The sequence below is a fragment of the Zootoca vivipara genome, chromosome 2, assembly GCF_963506605.1.
Source record: "Zootoca vivipara chromosome 2, rZooViv1.1, whole genome shotgun sequence".
In the NCBI taxonomy this organism is placed as follows: domain Eukaryota; kingdom Metazoa; phylum Chordata; class Lepidosauria; order Squamata; family Lacertidae; genus Zootoca; species Zootoca vivipara.
In genome coordinates this window covers 7,442,750-7,460,992 of record NC_083277.1, presented here as the reverse complement: position 1 = coordinate 7,460,992, position 18,243 = coordinate 7,442,750, and positions in this window count along the sequence as shown.

Sequence of the window (18,243 nt, the reverse complement as noted above, 5' to 3'; positions counted from 1 at the left end):
GACGGCGACATTTGGTCGGAAGTAGTGGCCCCCCATTTCCGTAAACAGCATCATGGGGACAAATCAGGAAAACCCCCCTCAAAAATGCGGAGGGTGGCTACATCTGCGTGCTGGGAGTACAACAATGGGCAGTGTAGCAGGGATAGTTGCCGCTTTGACCATGCGTGCGAGCGTTGTGGCGGCTCGCACCCACGGGCTAAGTGCTTTCGGGCCAGGCTGCCTTTTCGTGGCTTTAGGAAGACGGGTTCGGGGAGCGCCTTCAGTGACGCTAAGAGAGATTCAGGAGCCTCCACCTCAGGAATCCAACAGGCCAAGGCCAGCTCCAAGAAATGAGGTTTTCTCCACTCTGGCCCCGACCCCGGTTTCTTTGGCAGCAATGTTACCTTTCCTGCAAGCTTATCCCAACAGGACGGCGGCCACTTACCTGGAGGCCGGATTTCGCCACGGTTTCCGCATACCGGTTTCCAGTCCACCGGTATCCAGAACCCCTCCCAATCAAAAAGCAGTAAGGGAAATGCCCCTGGTTGCTGCCAACAAAATCGAGAAGGAGCTGCGTCTGGGCAGGATAGCGGGCCCTTTTCCTGCCCCCCCGTTTAAAAAATTTATAGTTTCCCCGCTGGGCATAGTGCCCAAGAAAATCCCGGGTGAGTTCCGCATGATCCACAATTTGTCTTATCCTAGGGGTGGGTCTGTAAATGCTAACATACCACGGGAATATTGCTCGGTAAAATATGCGTCTTTGGATGTGGCTATTAAGATGATTAGAGAACTGGGCCCGGGGGCCTTATTAGCTAAATGTGATATCGAGTCAGCTTTCCGGCTGCTACCAGTTCACCCTGAGGATTTTTGGCTCTTGGGATTTAAATTCAATAACAGCTGGTTCTTTGATAAGGCCATGCCTATGGGATGTTCTGTGGCCTGTGCGGCCTTCGAGGCCTTTAGCACATTCATTGAGTGGGCCATCAAAACACGTTCTGGTTCCCCTTATGTGTCCCATTACTTAGATGACTTTCTGATAATGGGGGCCCCTAATACCCCCACCTGCGCCCGGGTCCTAGACGTTTTCATGCGCCTGGCGGCGGACTTTGGCATACCGTTGGCCGCCGATAAGACGGAAGGCCCTTCTACGGTTCTCACCTACTTGGGAATTGAACTCGACACTCAGCAGCAGTCATCACGTCTCCCCCAGGCAAAACTTGATTCCTTGAAAGTGCTATTGGAATCAATGTTGCGGGCCAGAAAGACCACCCTTCGCCAGGTCCAATCGCTAATGGGCCATCTCAATTTCGCTTGTAGGGTGGTCGCACCGGGCCGAGCCTTTTGTGCTCGTCTGGCACGTTTAACAGCCGGGGGGGTTGCCCCCCCACCATCACATAAGGGTGACAAGGCAGATAAAGGAAGATATAAAGATTTGGCTCGCTTTCCTGCGGGACTATAATGGGGTCTCATTCTGGCAAGAGGTCGTCGACCCAGGCATTGAACTCCAGGTCCATTCGGATGCCTCTGGCCGCCATGGGTTTGGCGTATTCTTCAGGGGCCGCTGGTGCGCACACCCGTGGCCGCCCGCCTGGCATACAGCGGGCATCACTCGCGATCTAACCTTTCTTGAGTTCTTCCCTATTCTAGTTGCCATACGCCTCTGGGGAACCTGTTTCGCAAATTCCAGGGTATGTTTCTGGTCTGACAATCAAGCGGTGGTAAGAATCATTTCCAGATTGTCCCCTAAGTCCGCCCGGGTTATCAGGGTGATGCGCCTGTTCGTACTGGCGTGCCTGAAGTACAATATTTCCTTCACAGCCCGTTTCATACCTGGTCTCAATAACAATATTGCTGACGCATTATCTCGTTTCCAGATGGAGCGTTTCCGCCAACTAGCGCCGGATGCAGCCCAGACCCCGGACGCTTTTCCAGACGAGCTGTGGGAGATTGGAAGCGAGAAGTGAATCAGGGAGTATTGTCAGCCTTAGCCCCCTCCACCAGGCGTTCCTATTCCAGGGCCTGGGACGCCTTTGGCCGTTTCCGTGGCTCAACGACACGGCGCGCAACTGAAGGGGAGGTTCTTCAGTTCCTAGTTCTTTTGAAGCGCAAGGGCCTGGCCATAAAAACTCTGCTGCTTTACAGGGCAGCTATATCCTTCTTTTGCAAATTCTTTCGTTGGCCGGATCCATGCGACACGTTTCACGTCAAAAAGTTGTTGGCGGGATGGTGTCGCATTATCCCTCCGCGTCAGGATGGCAGAAAGCCCATTACCGTTGACATCTTGAATTTAATTTGGAAAAAGTTGCCAGAAATTTGCTGGTCAAATTTTGAGACACGTCTCTTCCGAGCTGCATTCTCTCTGGCCTTCTTTGGGGCTCTGCGTATCGGAGAGTGTCTGGGAGCTGGGGCATCTCAAGCAGGCTTGAGTGATTCAGATGTCAAGTTCTCCGGGGACGCTGTCAACGTCAAAATTCGGTCATCCAAAACAGATCAGCTGCAGAGGGGTGTCACATTGACACTTGCCCCAACAGGGCGAGAGGGTGCCTGCCCCTATAGGGACTCACGCAGTTTTTTCAGGGTTCGGCCAAAATGCAGGGGGCCTTTTCTTATTCATGCTAACATGCGGCCTTTATCGCGGTTTCAGTTTACAGCAGTCTTGCGCAAAGTCTTAGCAGCTTGTGGAGCGGATCCCCTAGGATACTCGGGGCATTCCTTCCGAATCGGGGCTGCCACCTCAGCAGCAATCCAGGGTTGGGACCCAGCGCGCATCAAGACATTAGGTCGTTGGCGCTCAGCGGCATACAAAAGCTACATTCGCCCCGGCTCCTCTTCCTTAACGCTTTCAATTTAATTTTCTTGCAGGTTTGCCCGTCACGAAGATCTGGGTGGTAGGGCACAGCTTTGTACATTGGGCAGCGGAGCATGCCTGGCAAAAAACAGGGGGCCATCACCTCAACATTCACCCCAAGGTACGTGTTTATTGGATGGGCCACCGGGGCATGCGGTGGTCTGCCATGATGCCCACGGTTAGTAAGGCTGCAGCGATGCATGGCCCCCCGGGAGTTCTGGTGGTGCACCTGGGAGAAAATGATTTGGTCGAGCAAAAAGGCATTGCCCTTACCCTTGCTGCAAAGGCTGATATGGAGAGGCTCCACACCTTGTACCCATCAATGGCAATAGGCTGGTCCTATCTAATCCCCCGCCTGTCTTGGAGGGGGGTTTCCAATCCTTCTCACATTAATTATGCGGTCCAAAAAATTAACAGAGCAATGCGCAACACCATGCAAAAAATTGGGGGGTTCTCTATCCCACACCCCGCCATTAGGGTGGACGCGATGGACATTTTCAGGGCCGATGGGGTGCATTTGACCCCGCGCGGAAATGACCTCTGGCTAGATGACTTGCGGCAGGCCCTCTTGGACCGGGTGGGCGTTAGGCTCGGATGTCAGAGTACGGGTTATGGTCACTCGGTCGTGGGACTTGGCGGCGAGGCCCCTTAAGGGCCTCGGGTGGCGGTTTTTAGGCCTTGGCAAGGTTTCCTTTGTCTATCTTCATGCGGCGGCGTTGCAGGGGCCCAACAAAAAAGGGCAAAAATCGGGAGTCCCTGGCCCTGGAGCAGCGGCTTGTAGGTCAAACTCCCAGATGGGGTCAGAGGAGGGCATGCTGTGTAAGTTTGCGCTTTACAGTCCCCTCTCTCGGGCCCCGTCAACCTGCAAATCCTCAGCCACAGGGGCTGAGAGGGTTACCTGCCAAGGCCTGAGCCAAGTTTCCCACGTTTGAATTCAATAAAAGTTGTGGCCAATTTTAATCCATATTCCTGACTCCTGACTCTTTATTGGGGATGAGGGTAGGCACCACAGACAGGATTTAGCACGTGTGTACGCAATATCCGCCCTCACCCCTCCCCTCAGGTGGGCGAGGTTTGCGACACCGTGCGGGGCTTACCTGGCTGGTGACGCCTACCTGGCTGCGTCGGGCCTATGACCTGCCACCCGGCCAGTAAAGACAAAGGGCACCTGGCCGGTGGGGGCGGGAGTAAGGCCAAAGAAAAGGGACAGGAGCACCGTGGGGAAGCCTCTTTGTCCTTCTTCCTGTTCCAGTCACCCGCCCTCCCTCCCTCATTTAATTGCCTTTTGTAATTTCCTTCCTAGGTCAGCGATCACCGGGTTAACAGTGTTTCCGTTAACTTTCTTCTTTCCAAATAATAATAACAATAATAATTAAAAATTCCTTCCTAAGGCAGCGATCATCAGGCTAACAGTGTTTTCTTTACAGCATAACGTTTTGCGTTACAGGTGAGCGGGCGCTGCTGCGGCATAGTTGGTTGCTGTATTCAGGACCGGGAAGGAATTTCCCTGCATTGGCAGGTTTCGCCTTCCCCGCAGCAATTCGTCACAACTTTGGCGGTTTTTAGGCCTTGGCAAGGTTTCCTTTGTCTATCTTCATGCGGCGGCGTTGCAGGGGCCCAACAAAAAAGGGCAAAAATCGGGAGTCCCTGGCCCTGGAGCAGCGGCTTGTAGGTCAAACTCCCAGATGGGGTCAGAGGAGGGCATGCTGTGTAAGTTTGCGCTTTACAGTCCCCTCTCTCGGGCCCCGTCAACCTGCAAATCCTCAGCCACAGGGGCTGAGAGGGTTACCTGCCAAGGCCTGAGCCAAGTTTCCCACGTTTGAATTCAATAAAAGTTGTGGCCAATTTTAATCCATATTCCTGACTCCTGACTCTTTATTGGGGATGAGGGTAGGCACCACAGACAGGATTTAGCACGTGTGTACGCAAATTGGATATTTAAAAAGGGTCTTGCTTACGTTATGTTCAAGAAGACTTGGTTCAGAAGCATGGCTTAGGCCAAAATCTGGCTCCTCTCCTCTATGCATTCTCTGATGTTCCATACGGGAGGTGCTGCACCTGAAGCTCTCTTCACATTCTGAGCATTTGTAAGGTCCTTCTTCAATGTGCATCTTGTTATGCTTAATGAAATTAAACGGAGAAGTAAAGTCCTTGTGGCAGTTTGAGCATTTGTATGTTTTCTCCACTTCATGGGTTCTCTGATGTGCGATGAGCTGCGTGCTGAACTGGAAGCCCTGCTCACATTCTGAACATTTAAAAGGCTTCTCTTTGGTGTGATATATATAATGTCACATGGAATCCACACCACAATTGGACAACAATACCTGAGGCAATGAGTTCTCGTCACTAAAAAGACCCAAGAACCCACTCAAAGCATGGATTATGTGTGTGTATTGGAAGGTTTGGGGGATGTAGCCTCTCGGTGGCTCCTGTGATACCAAAAAGATGGATGCCGAGACTGACGTCATATCCACACCATACATTTATAAATGTTGTCATGGCTTCATCTAAAGAATGCTGGGGGAAGTAGTTTGTACTTCATAGACCTACAATTGGCAGCTCCCTTAAGAACTGAAGTTCCCAGGATTCCTGGGGGGGGGGGGGAGTTTTAAAAGTATTGTGTGGACACGACCTTCTTAGCATAGTTGAATAAGTTACATGGTTTCCATGCGTGGTGCATTCTCACCTTCATGAGGTCTCGATTCATCATCTGAACTCTGACTGAGATTTGAACCCTGGTTGGGCGTCTCCCCTGTGTGGTGCTTTTGATGCCTCTTGAGGTCTGATTTACGGGTGAAGGTCTTTCCACATTCTTCACACTTGTACAGTTTCTCCCCTGTATGGCAAGACCTTGTATGTCTGGAAAGACCTGCGCTCTCACTGAAGCTTTTTCTACACACAGGACATTCGTAGGGTTTCTCTCCTGTGTGAGTTCTTTGATGTCTAAGGAGATTTGCCTCCTGACTGAAGCCTTTTCTGCATACTGAGCATTGAAAAGGTTTCTGTGCTGTGTGGGTTCTTTGATGTGTAATAAGAAGTCTCCTTGACCGGAAACATTGACTGCACTTGGAACACGCATAGATTTTGTTCCATCTGTGTATGAGTCTCTTATGTCTAATAAGGACTGACCTGCTGCAGAAACATTTTCTACAAACAGAGCATTTATAAGGTTTCTCTGCTTTGTGTGCTATTCTTTTATGTTTGGTAAGGTATGACCACTTAGTATAGCTTTTCCCGCAATTTGAACATTTATAATTCTTTTTGTGAATCATTTGTTGGCTAGGAAGATTTGAGCTCTTAGTAAAGATTTTTCTATCCAGTGATGACTTAAAAGGTGTCTTCCTGGTATGAAGCTTTAGATGTTTAGTAAGGTTTGACTTCTGACTGAAGCACTTACCACACACTGAGCATTCATGGGGTCTCTCCCCTTTGTGAATCCTTTGATGTCTAGTTAGGTTTGAGCTATGAGAAAAACATTTATTACAGTCTGAACATTTGAAAGGTTTCTCCCCTGTGTGAGTTCTTTTATGTTCTGTAAGGTGTGAGCTTTGTGCGAAACATTTATCACACTCTGAACATTTGAAAGGTTTCTCCCCTGTGTGAGTTCTTTTATGTTTCCTAAAGCTTGAGCTGTCACTGAAGCTTTTATCGCACTCCAAACACTTGAAAGGCTTCTTCCCTGTGTGGGTTCTTTTATGTGTAATAAGGTTTGAGCTGTTAGTGAAGCTTTTATCGCACTGCGAACATTTGAAAGGCTTCTCCCCTGTGTGAGTTCTTTTATGTTTTAAAATAAAAAAATTCCTTCAGTAGCACCTTAAAGACCAACTAAGTTTTTATTTTGGTATGAGCTTTCGTGTGCATGCACACTTCTTCAGATACAGTGAAACGGAAGTTTCCAGGCACTTATGTAGAGAAGGGGTGGGGAGGGGTGGGGATGGGGAGGGGGGATCACTCAGAAGGGTGGTGGAAATGGGTGATTGACTGACTGATAGCTGTTGATGACCGCAAACGACTGCAAATGGTTTTGCATGAAAAAGCAAGGGTTGAGATGGCTGAAGATCGCTTATCATGTATAATGAGATAAGAACCCGATATCTCTGTTCAAACCAGGTCCCTCCATGGTTTTGAGCTTGGTGATAAGTTGCAATTCAGCAACTTCTCTTTCCAGTCTATTTCTGAAATTCTTTTGTAGTAAGACAGCTACTTTGAGATCTTGTATAGAATGTCCTGGGAGATTGAAGTGTTCTCCTACTGGTTTTTCTGTCTTCTGGTTCCTGATGTCAGATTTATGTCCATTTATCCTTTGGCGTAGGGTTTGGCCTGTTTGTCCAATATAGAGAGCTGAAGGGCACTGTTGGCATTTGATGGCATACACAATGTTAGAGGATGAGCAATTAAATAGTCCTGAGATGGTATGTTGGATGTTGTTGGGGCCAGTAATGGTGTTGTCTGGGTGTATGTGGCAGCAAAGTTGGCATCTGGGTTTATTGCAGGCTCTGGTACCAGTGTCCATGTTAAGTCTGGTGGTTGTATTATTGTGGGTGAGGAGTTGTTTAAGATTGGGTGGCTGTCTGTAGGCAATGAAAGGTCTTCCTCCCAGAGCTTGAGAAAGGGAGCGGTCATTGTCCAGGAGAGGCTGTAGATCTCTGATGATGCGTTGTACTGTTTTAGCTTGGGAGCTGTATGTGATGACTAGTGGTGTTCTGTTATTTTCTTTTTTGGGTCTGTCTTGCAGCAGGTTCTCTCTAGGTATCTGTCTGGCTCTGTTGATCTGTTGTTTAACTTCATCAGGTGGATATTTTAGTTCTAAAAAGGTTTGCTGTAGATCTCTTAGGTGAGATTCTCTGTCTGTAGAGTTGGAACAGATGCGGTTGTAACGTAAGGCCTGGCTGTATACGATGGATTGTTTGGTATGTTTGGGTTGGTAGCTAGAAGCATGTAGATAGTGGCTAGTATAGTATTGTTAGGAAGATTGTTCAAATATTGTATTTTCTTCAGAAAATCTGTGGTGTCACGTACGTAGCTGCCTACCTGTAACCAGAACTATGGAAGGCACCACATTGAGCCGCATGAAATGGAAGTCCATCAACCTCACCAAGAAACTTGCCCAGGTACAAACTGACATCCTCTTTCTATAACAGCTACGTACGTGACACCACAGATTTTCTGAAGAAAATACAATATTTGAACAATCTTCCTAACAATACTATACTAGCCACTATGGATGTGGAATCTCTATATACCAACATCCCACACAATGATGGTTTACAAGCCATAAGGAACACCATTTCAGATAAAACCACAGCGGACTTTGCTACCAAACTCTGCCACTTTGTCCTTACCCACAACCACTTCAAATTTGGTGATGACCTGTTCCTCCAGATCAGCGGCACAGCCATGGGCACCCGCATGGCCCCACAGTATGCCAACATCTTCATGGCAGATTTAGAACAACGTTTCCTTAACTCCTACCCACTCAAACCTCTCCTGTACCTGCGATACATTGACGATATTTTTATTATCTGGACACATGGACAACAGACCCTGGAAACCTTCCACCAGACATTCAATGACTTTCACCCCACCATCAACCTAACAATGAACCAATCTATGCAAGAAATACATTTTTGGGACACTACTATAAAAATACAGGATGGACGTATAGACACCACCTTATACAGAAAACCAACTGACCGACAAACATATCTACATGCTTCTAGCTACCATCCCAAACATACCAAACAATCCATCGTATACAGCCAGGCCTTACGTTACAACCGCATCTGTTCCAACTCTACAGACAGAGAATCTCACCTAAGAGATCTACAGCAAACCTTTTTAGAACTAAAATATCCACCTGATGAAGTTAAACAACAGATCAACAGAGCCAGACAGATACCTAGAGAGAACCTGCTGCAAGACAGACCCAAAAAAGAAAATAACAGAACACCACTAGTCATCACATACAGCTCCCAAGCTAAAACAGTACAACGCATCATCAGAGATCTACAGCCTCTCCTGGACAATGACCGCTCCCTTTCTCAAGCTCTGGGAGGAAGACCTTTCATTGCCTACAGACAGCCACCCAATCTTAAACAACTCCTCACCCACAATAATACAACCACCAGACTTAACATGGACACTGGTACCAGAGCCTGCAATAAACCCAGATGCCAACTTTGCTGCCACATACACCCAGACAACACCATTACTGGCCCCAACAACATCCAACATACCATCTCAGGACTATTTAATTGCTCATCCTCTAACATTGTGTATGCCATCAAATGCCAACAGTGCCCTTCAGCTCTCTATATTGGACAAACAGGCCAAACCCTACGCCAAAGGATAAATGGACATAAATCTGACATCAGGAACCAGAAGACAGAAAAACCAGTAGGAGAACACTTCAATCTCCCAGGACATTCTATACAAGATCTCAAAGTAGCTGTCTTACTACAAAAGAATTTCAGAAATAGACTGGAAAGAGAAGTTGCTGAATTGCAACTTATCACCAAGCTCAAAACCATGGAGGGACCTGGTTTGAACAGAGATATCGGGTTCTTATCTCATTATACATGATAAGCGATCTTCAGCCATCTCAACCCTTGCTTTTTCATGCAAAACCATTTGCAGTCGTTTGCGGTCATCAACAGCTATCAGTCAGTCAATCACCCATTTCCACCACCCTTCTGAGTGATCCCCCCTCCCCATCCCCACCCCTCCCCACCCCTTCTCTACATAAGTGCCTGGAAACTTCCATTTCACTGTATCTGAAGAAGTGTGCATGCACACGAAAGCTCATACCAAAATAAAAACTTAGTTGGTCTTTAAGGTGCTACTGAAGGAATTTTTTTATTTTACTTCGATCCAGACCAACACGGCTACCTACCTGTAACCTTTTATGTTTTGTAAGGCTTGAGCTGTCTGTGAAGCTTTTATCGCACTCCGAACATTTGAAAGGCTTCTCCCCTGTGTGGGTTCTTTTATGTACTGTAAGTGTCCTTTTCATGCAGAAGCTCTTTCCACAGTCTGCACATTTATGTGGCTTCTGTCCTGTGTGAATCATCTGATGGACAACAAACTGCTTCTGATTCCTGAAGCTCCTTCCACACTCCAAACAAGTAAATCGTTTCACCTCTGTAGGGCCTGTGGGGCTGTTTCCATTGTTTCTGCTCCCACTGCTTATTCCTCCAGACTCTGCCCTTTCAATTGTTTTCACTTCTGTGGACGTTCTCAACGCATCTCTGTTTTCTGGTTGTTCTCCTTGCTCAGTGAAGAAGCCACTTTGAGGAACGATGGATTCTGTGTGGCTTCCATTTTCCCTCCTTGGTCCACTCTGACTCAGGAGGTTCTGCTCCACCATCTCATCCTGTGCTTTCCCCAAATATTTCCTTCTGTTCTGTCTCCACTGCACAACACCTGTTGGATAAGAGAGAAGGAAATCATGGATGTCAGAGAGAGATGGAAACAGAAAGATTCAATCTAATACGTTTTGTCTTTTTGATATACTTTTGGGCCATTGCTTTCTAAGTGTGCAATGATTTGCAATCATGGATGACCTTTCTTTCCCCTCTGCTCAATTTCCTGAGTCTGGTTTTACCACTGCGTCAGATTCACCAGCTGTAGAGATCCTATTCTTGAGAGCAAATATTTTCTCAGTCTCCAGGTGGAAGCTTACATTGGCTTTAGGAAGCATACCTATATTGTTTGTCCATCATGAGGTTAGATCAAGATTTCTAATTCTTGATGCATTGAAACTTTTCTAATGCTCAAGAGTAGACAATACAGCAAAATTAGCAGACTACGAACATAGCAAAACTAGTTGTGAACAAAAACAAAAAATCAAAAAGTACCCAGCTATATGGAAATTTTTTTGTACAAGGCTTATATATATACTGTATACCACCCAAGAACAGTACAGTTTCCACAGCAAACAGTCCTACTGTTTCCCCAGCAAGCAGAACCTACATAGAGTGGGTTCTATGACAGTCCATTACTTCTAGTGGGTCTACTTTAAGTTGGTGTAGGATGGGATGACCTCCAAAATAGCCTTGTGTTCTTATCATTAAGACCCGGAGCTCAGAAGGAATTCTGCCTGGGACTTGCCTCCCCAATATGCATTAACCGGGAGTCCCATTACTTACCAGTATCCATACCTCTCTGAGCTGTGGTTTCAATGGGGGCTCTTCCTTCAAAAATGGGCTTCTGGCTAACCATTTCCTCATACCCAACACAGGAGTCTTGTTCCTTGGTGGCATCAAGAGCGGGCTGGAAGGTGGATTCATTGGGGCCTTTCCAATCTCCTCCTTCAGCAATAGGCTTAACTATATTCTGCCCTGGGTGTGTTTCCTCAGGATACCCAATTCTGATATGGACGGTGTGCTTTTGTAGGACACCTTGCTCATCCACAATGCAGATGTTTTGTCCCGTAGCAGCATCAACAACAGTCTGGGCTGGAGGTTCACTGGGGACTCTGGAGTCTAGTTTGCTGTGAATGGGACCCTCCACTGAGTGGGTTTCCTGCAAACACGCCTTTCTCTCGCAGATGTTAGGGTTCTGCCAGATGTTTTCCTCACCCACAGTGATTTCCCAGGGGGACCTGCAACTTCCTCCACCAAAGAGGGGTTCATCCTCCTCCTTCTCGACTGGGTGGGCTTCCTGCTGACCCTCCATTCTCTTATGGCTTTGGCCTGATGGGTCCCACTTAGACAATGCACAGGTCTGGCTCCTTAGAAGTATCAAACATCATCATCCTGGCTGTGGACCAGCTGGGCTCCTGGCAACCTTCTTCGTAGGCATGGGCGTCTTCTGCTTTATCTACTGGCTGCCATTTTCTCTTTTCCTGTTTGGGAAAGTGGATTAAACAAAGCATCTTGAGAAACAGGAAATACAGAGAATGAGAAGCACAAGAGTAGCCTGTTCAGCTTAGCCTTCGGAGGATACATTGTGTGCTCCATATGCACACAAGATACTCTCCATCTTACTCTTTTAGGAAAATAGCTCATAAATGAATCTTTTCCTTCATGATCCTCACGTACACAAGTGAATAGTAACTTTGCCTACTTAGCTCAGTACTATGTACACTGACTGGCAGCCACCCTAGGGTTTCATATGGGAAGCCCCTCTCAAGCCCTATGTGGAGATACTGGGGATTGATCTTGCCACCTTCTGCAATGCATGGCAGGCACTCTACCACTGAGCTGCGTTCCTTCCCCCCAAACTCTGCTGATATTTGCTCCAGAAATGTAGCATCCTTCACCTGCAGAAGCCCTAAAACACATCCTGTCCCTCTTCCCCCTCTCTTATTGACTCTGTGTAGCAGCTCCCCAAGGACTCTCCCTTAAGCAATCATGCTCCTTCATGGACACTCCCCCTTAGTGAAATATTTATTTAATGCAAAGGGCAAAGGGCAAGAGGCTACCTTCCCGACCCCACCTCCTCCCACAAAACTTCCTCCTCCCACATATTCCTCCCAGCGCTGTCTTAAGCGCCCCTGGCGCCATGGTGCGCCGGATCCCTCCGGCGCCCTCCCCGCCCCGTTCCGGCGCCCTCCCACCCCGTTTCCCAGCGTGGTGGGCGCCTCGCGCAGCGCGGGTGTAATAGGCGCTGCTGTGCGGCAGGCGGGCGGGCAGGTGAAGCTGCGCGGTGGACCGGTAGGCCAGCGGGTGGGCGCAGGTCGCGGCGCCCTCCTGGCGGGCCGGCGCCATGGTGCCCTGCGCCACCCAGCCTGCACGTAGGGCCGGCACTGATTCCTCCTCCCACCAAACTGGCGGTCCCCTTGTTGTCACTTTCTCATTCCTCCAGAGGAATGCCAGCCTCCTTTGACTCACCCAGGTCCCCTTAGGACTAAGGAAGGTTTACATTCGACTGGCTGCAACATAGACAACAAAATGAGACATTTAAGGAAGATAATAAGAAGGGATTCAGATGTACAGTATTGTATCTAGATTCCAAAGAGAAATGATAGAAGAGAATAACAATTATGAAAGAAAACATATAGTTTACTGTTAGAATGGGAGACAAAAGACAAGGAAGTGAAGTCAGTAATGATTAAATGGGAACAAGATATAGGACATAATCTACAAATGGATGATTGGGGGAAATTATGGAAAAGCAACATAAAATTCACGGATTGTATATTGTTGAAAGAGGATTATATGAAGATGATGTATAGATGGTATTTTACATCAGTGAAAATTGGCAAAAATGTACAAAACAAGTTCTAAGAAGTGCTGGAAATGGAAAGAAAAAGAAGGTGCCTTTTTCATATGTGGTGGAATTGTAAAATAATTAGAAAGTATTGAGAGATGATTTATAATTAAATGAAAAAAATGTTTAAGATAACCTTTGTTAAAAGACCAGAAGCGTTCTTATTAGGTATTTTAGGGCAGGATTTACCAAAAGATAAGAAAAATCTATTCATGTCTGCGACAACAGCGACCAGACTTCTACTAGCTCAAAGATGGAAAAACGACGAAATACCAACGAAAGAACACTGGCAAGAAAAGTTGATAGAATATGCTGAAATGGCAACGTTAACTGAGAGACTTTAAGATAAGGACATTAATGACTTTTAAAAAGATTGAGAACTTTTTGTGATGTATATAGAGAATCATAGAATCGGAAGAGACCACAAGGACCATCCAGTCCAACCCCCTGCCAAGTGAAACACCATCAAAGCATTTCTAACAGAAATGCCACAAAGGTGAAGAAAGAGGGGGGGAGGGGAAACAGGGACCCCTAGTTCAAAATTTTCTACCCAATCTCAGAATGTCTTATCTTGAATTCTTGGTAGGCTCCAGCTCACCCTCTCAGACAGGCAATGGGGAATTCACAGATTTTCCTTCTTCATCTCAAGCCCCTTCACTGTCCCACTTGAGTGTTTGCTCAGATAAATGGGACCAGGTGTTGATCGTTTATGTGGGAAGTGCAAAGGCTGCTGGGAATTGGAGTTCACAAAAAAGCAAACTGGGGCAGGGAGGAAGTGTGATTTGAAAAGAGAAATTAAACAGCAGAGAAAAAGACAGAAATGCCCTCTTTTCCCCTCTTGCACTTTGATTTATAGCTTTATTGTTTTATTTTTGTTTTTTTAACTGTGGCTCGGTTTCACATATTGTCAACATAATAACATCAACTTTTGTGGTTTTCTTAAAAAAAAGAAAAAAAGATTTTGACCCTGGTGATGTTAGCGTGACCATAAGCTAGTCCAGCATTCTGTTTCCCACAGTGGCCAATCGGATAGCTCTAGGAAGACCAGTTACTGAACGTAGAAGAGCCAGAATCTGGTGTTCAGAAGTTGAGGGGTCCTGAACATAGCTGCCAAGTCTCCCGCTGAAAAATGCGGGATCAGCAGCGGCACGCCACCGGAAGTTGCTTCTATGCATGTCCTGACATGCGTAGAATGGCATAGAATGCGTAGATGCATAGAATGCGTAGAGACTTGGCAGCTATGGTACTGAATGTGATGGTACTATTGTGCATCAAACCTTTTGTACCAATGAATTTTATAACATGGGATGCTAGTCTGCCACCTGCTGACCATCAGGCAAGGCAAGGCACCCACATCAGCTGAGAGCAGAGGTAGTCTTGTGATCTCTGCACCTCTTCTGCCAGAGCCAATCCACATCTCCTGGCTGCTGTGCCAGTTACAAAGCAGAGACACTGTAGGGTTGGCATATGTCTGGGAAAACTCTTTGGGGGCACAACATGCCCACCTGGGCATATTTTTCATTTTTAAAGGAAATGTCTGGGTTTGGGGAGGTTTTTTTTGGGGGGGGGCTCAGGCAGCTTGAGACCGGCCTGCTGCTGCAATGGTTTTAACTGTTTTAAATTTGTGTGTGTTTGGTTGTTGTTTGTTATTTCTGAAGGAGTGGAGATGTGTCTGAAAGGAGACGAGCTGGGAAGAATAGCAGGGTCCCCAATCACAGTGGTTCAGGGTAGGGGGAGGTGAGGGAGGCCCAGTTATGCCCACATGGCACAGGAATTTAATGACTACTCCATGTGGCAGGCCCTCTTCCAACCTGGGGAATCGATGATGGTTGAGAGAGCTGCTGCTTTTGGGGGACACCACCCCCGAGGTAACAGGCAGAGCATGTCATGATGACCATGGGGCTGTCCCAACATGTCACCTCCCAACAAATGTGGCCAGTCACACTCTGGACCTTGGGCTGGAAGAGGGTGATGTGAAAATGGGGGCTATTGACAGCAGTCCCTTGCATAGCTGGCAAGTCTCCCGTTTCCCCCGGGAAACCCCCATTTTTCCAGCTGTCCCCAGCCGGGAAAAAAAGGATTTTTTTGTTCCCCCCCGGTCTATTCTGGCGCGGCGGCCATTTTGGAACTTGGCAGAGCATGCTCAGAAGCGACTTTTGATGCTGCTCCGCCCAGTTCCAAAATGGCCGTCGCGCTACTTCCGGCATGCTACTTCTGGTCCGGTCCCTTATTTTTCAGAGAGGAACTTGGCAGGTATGGTCCCTTGACATGGTCAGTTCACTTCCTGCTGAGATTTAGGCTTTCAGCCGCTTTTTCCTCCTGAAGGGGCTGGGGACCTATTAGGATGGTCTACCTTTGGAGACTGATGGGTTTCCAGACAGGTCTGAGGGATTTCCTGATTGATAGGACTGGCGCTCCTGTTGCAGCCCTGGCCGACTAGAATAATAATAATAATAATAATAATAATAATAATAATAATAATAATTTATTATTTATACCCCGCCCATCTGGCCGGGTCTCTCCAGCCACTCTGGGAGGCCCTCTGCCTAGTTCCCTGCAACTTGGCTTCTCTCAACGAGGGAACTGCCAGAAGGCCCTCGGTGCTGGACCTCAGTGTCCAGGCAGAATGATGGAGGTGGAGACGCTCCTTCAGGTATACTGGACCGAGGCCGTTTAGGGCTTTAAAGGTCAGCACCAACACTTTGAATTGTGCTCGAAAACATACTGGGAGCCAATGTACATTTGAATGTACATCTGAATGACTTGGGCCGTGGACTATCACTCCCCTCTCCTACTTTGTGGAGCCTCTTTGGCTCTCTGATATCCTCCAGAGCTTAGGAGAAGCAGGCAAGCTGGGAGATTGCTCAGACATAAGTGGAGAAACTGTCTGATCAAATGCAATCAAACCTTGGTGAGGACTAATCATCCAGCCTACCCATAGCTGCCAAGCATCCCATTTTTGCCAGGAAACCCCCTTCTTCCTACCGTTTCCCGGCGGTCTCCCGTATAGGTTATTATCCTGTTATTCTCCCTTAAATCCGCTTCTGCCGGCGGCCATTTTTCTGGTGCCGCTTTGCCCTTCTATGGGCACCAGAAAATGGCGGCGCTGGCGCCGAAAGTCGCTTTTACACATTTCCGGTCATGGGTAGAAGCGACTTCTGGCGCTGGTGCCGCCATTTCCTGGTGCCCAATTCCCGTCCAGGATTTGGCAGGTATGAGCCTACCTAGTGGCAGTGAACGAACCTGGACCCTGCTATCAGCATCTGAGGCCCTGAAGGAGCGTCTCCACCCCCATCGTTCACTGAGGTCCAGCTCCAAGGGCCTTCTGGCGGTTCCCTCACTGCAAGAAGTGAGGTTACAGGGAACCAGGCAGAGGGCTTTCCTGGTGGAACGCCCTCCCATCAGGTATCAAGGAAATAAACAACTTTCTGACTTTTAGGAGGCATCTGAAGGCAGGCCTGTTTAGGGAAGTTTTTAATGATTGATGTTTTATTGTATTTTAATATTTTGTTAGGGAAATCCAGCCAGATGGGCGGTGTATAAACAATTTCTTTTCTTTCTTTCTTTCTTTCTTTCTTTCTTTCTTTCTTTCTTTCTTTCTTTCTTTCTTTCTTTCTTTCTTTCTTTCTTTCTTTCCCTACTATATGAGAGGTCCAGACCCTGGCAACCTGAGAACAGGCCTTTCCTGAGGTGCCTCCTCACTCCTGGAATGCTCTTCCCAGGAAGGTTCTCCTGGTGCCTTCCTTGCTTATTTTTAGGCACCAGCCTTTCAGCCAATGAGTGAATTCAGACCTTTGAGTGATTTGTGAGTGGTTTAGATACCAGGCAATAAGAATCCCCAAAGTCCTCAAAAGCTGCTCCTTCTTCCTTTTGGTGTACTTATCCTTTAATAGCTGTGTAGCAGGCAGAATTTCAACAGGTTAAGCTATTCCTAAAAGGGAAATATAACTATGCGGAAGCTTTCACATTCTGTCTTTCACATTTCAATTACAGGTGCGGCCACTGATTTATGGTTGATAAAGTCTTCATATATACAGAGGACCGAGTCTTACTGAATAAAACGCAGCTTGGCTTCTACAATTCACCAATTTTTTAGGGTTCTTTGAGCATCTAGGGCAAAGTGTTTTAACCATCAGTTCCTCTCCCCTGGTAACGCTGGAAGCTGTGCCTCTGTGAGGAGAACAGGAGGTCTCCCCTAACCTATCTCAGCAACCTTAACAACTTTCAGCTCCCAGAATGCCTTGGGGGAAGCCATGACTGTTTAAAGCTTTCACATTGCTTTCACTGCATGGTGTGAATGGGGGATGGATGAGTGTTCTGGAAATGCAATCGAACTTGGAAAGCTACATCCATTTTTGTTCTGAAGAGCCAGTGAAAACAGAAGAGTACAAAGCATAATATTTACATGACTTTATTATTCAGGATTGGTAGCCTCAAAACAAATCTAAGAAACAGAAGCAGCTACTGTGGCAATTTTACACTGCCAACGGTGAACCCTCTGAAGTCTTTCAAACTTCCCCTCCTTCCTCGGGTCAATCCTTCTCTTTGGTTCCAAGAGCTTAAACAATCACCTAAATTTCATAACATAAATAGCAATATTCATAAACATAATTTTCATAACATAAACAGCAAGAGAAATTCCCAATGTCAAGAGAGAAAGGTGCTGGTTGACTTTGCTCTGGCCATGGAAAGAGCTGATTTTTCTCTAGATTCTCCCAAAAGCAATTTTCATAGCATAACTGATTACGATAAAACCACTTTATTATAGATATAAAAAAACTTTTCGACTATCACATGGAATGTACACATACAATGGACACAAAACCTGAGGCAATGAGTTTTAGTCACTTTGTTGTTGTTGTTTAGTCGTTTAGTCGTGTCCGACTCTTCGTGACCCCATGGACCATAGCACGCCAGGCACTCCTGTCTTGCACTGCCTCCCGCAGTTTGGTCAAACTCATGTTTGTAGCTTCGAGAACACTGTCCAACCATCTTGTCCTCTGTCGTCCCCTTCTCCTAGTGCCCTCAATCTTTCCCAACATCAGGGTCTTTTCCAAGGATTCTTCTCTTCTCATGAGGTGGCCAAAGTATTGGAGCCTCAGCTTCACGATCTGTCCTTCCAGGGAGCACTCAGGGCTGATTTCCTTCAGAATGGATAGGTTTGATCTTCTTGCAGTCCATGGGACTCTCAAGAGTCTCCTCCA